We start from the raw sequence: 2,549 nt of genomic DNA, 5'->3' as shown, positions 1-2,549 counted from the left end.
AAAAAAAAAAAAAAAAAAAAAAAAGGATTCACCCTGAGAGATTCCAGAAGGATCATCCCGCTGACCCATTTTGGATTTCTTACCTCTAGAACTGGAAGCTAATGAATTTGTATTGGTTAAGCCACTCAGTTTCAGGTAACCGGTTATCTTGTTATAGTGAAGCAATTGGAAGTGAATATACAGCTTTCATTATTTCTACTGCACTGAACTTTAAATGCAAAGTCCCTAGCTGTCAAAACAGAGCAAAACAACAACAACAAAACCACTGATAGGAATATACAGTGAAGCAGTCATTTTGGAGTGTGATTGGTCAAAAAATATTTATATAAGTTTTAAATTCCTATATAGATGGATGCACAAGTGAAGATACATATACCCAGTGAATGTTCATTGGGCACTTGGTGTGTTCGGTGGGCACCCCAAGTGTATGTACTAATTTCTGAGAGTAAACAAACTAGGCAAAATCCCTGCCACTATGGGGCTTGTGTTCTAGTGGGGAGCTTGTGCAGGAGGGTATTCATTCATCATCTGTGGGAGGCCAACCTTACGGGTGACTGAGTTACACTCCCCAGCTGGGTGCTGAGGCGCTCAGTCACAGAAATGGGTGTGTCTTGCTACAGCCCCACGGGTGAAGCTATGCTCACCTGTTCCTTTGTAATATAACCCCTTGCCCTGTTTAGGATAGAATCTTCCATGGAAGTGCCTTGTGTGTGTCCCCTCCTCTTACTGTGCCCTTGGGTGTGGCCTACCCAGGTGTCAGTCAACCTGCTGACAGTGGACATCATGAAGATACTCAGCCCCTGAAACCTGACCCCTTGCCTCATTTGAATAGCTTCTCCTCAATAAAAGGGGTCAGCGCGTGCTCTCTCTCTCTCTCTCTCTTTCTGTGGACCCTTAAGGTCAGAGGAGCCGTCACAGTGACCCCAAAGAAAAAGGTATTTGTGTCTCTTGTGTGGTTATATCGTGCAGCCCAGTTAGCCCAGTTTAACTAGAGTGACCCCTGAGCCTTTTAGTCACGAGAACAGAAACCCGGCAATCATCATTGTGTGAATCATTGTTCCTTCTTGGACATTTCTACTAAATCTCCAATCATAGGAGACTAGTCAATTTTTCATGCACCTCTATTAAGTGAACTGTCATGCAGCTATTAAAAGTTGAATGTGGAAAAGACACCCAGTGCCTGTTATGTATAGAAAAGAGCAGTTGTAAACCAAAAACGTGTAGTAAAATCCCATTTGTCTAAAAACATCAGAAAAGCGAATTGGATCTTCATGTGGATGGACGGCATGGAAAACTCTGGAATGATACAAAATTTCAACACTAGCAGTGGCCATTGGGGAGTTGAACTTAATGGTTGGCACCAGCATTAGAAATTTAGATTTCAGTTTCTTCCCTCCTGTTCTGTTTGGTTTTTCTTACCATGAACTTATATTGCTTTTATAATAAAAGCAGAAAGAAAAATTTCACAGTGATTGTTTAAATATTTCATCAGCACTAAGATATACCTTGTGAGTTCTAGATTTAATATGTGTGGTGGGCCACAGTTAAGTGTTGTTATCTACAGAGGCAGACTTTCGTAAAATGTAACAGATTATGCCTACAAATTTAATTTTGTTTCTGGGTAAAAGTTTTCACCTGAAAGTGAAGGGATTCCATGAGCCCCCTGCCAAAAAATTACTGTCACAAAAAATTTCCAGATCTTTTATTTTTTTGTATCTTAGACTGTTATGGTCACTGAAAACCATTTCTTTCCCTCTAGGCCACTCTGCAGTTTTCAGTTTTGCCCACGTGTGTACCGGGCAGTCACTTACCCTTTGGCCTTTGGCGTGAGTCTAGGAATGAGATTAAGCATCATTTCCTTCCTGCCTCGAGTGAGAACTCGGCACCCTCAGTTAACTTTGGCTCAAATGCCACACTTAGTGCACTGTCATCATCATCACTTCAAGCAACTTCATTCCCTACGGTGAGTCTTTCTACATATCCCGGATCATCCCTTGGTATCTGTAGGGGTTTGGTTGCAGGATCCCTGCAGATGCCATTTAATGCAGCTGCTCAAGTTCCTTGTACAAAATGGTATGCTATTTGCATGTCACCTCCCTTACTCTGTACTCTTTGAATAATTTCTAAATGCCATGACACTAGATGTCCTTACTGCATTGTTTGGGGAATGATGACAGGGAAAAGTTTGTCCATGTTCATTACTGATGTAGTATTTGTGAGTATTGCCAGTCTGAAGTTGGTTGAATCCGTGGTTGTGGAGCCCACAGATACAGAGAGCTCCATACACTTGGCTGGTTGCTGAGGATTCAGGGATGGGAAGGCCTCCCTTTTCTGGGAGTTCTCTCTCAAAAGGAGGCCACTGACCAAAGAGCCTGTGTTTAATAATCAGGTGCTATGAAGGAAAAATCCAGGGGTCCTGAGAGTATATATGATAAGGGAACTTCTAGTTTGGCTGTCCAGAAAGGCTTTCTGGAGGAGCTGACGGTTGAGCACAGCTCTGAAGCCTGGCTAACTAGGGGGAAAAGGAGAGAAACTTGTTTTGGGCAGAA

The sequence above is a fragment of the Marmota marmota genome, unplaced genomic scaffold (genome assembly GCF_001458135.2).
Source record: "Marmota marmota marmota unplaced genomic scaffold, marMar, whole genome shotgun sequence".
In the NCBI taxonomy this organism is placed as follows: Eukaryota; Metazoa; Chordata; class Mammalia; order Rodentia; family Sciuridae; genus Marmota; species Marmota marmota.
Note: the sequence above shows the minus strand (reverse complement) of the source record.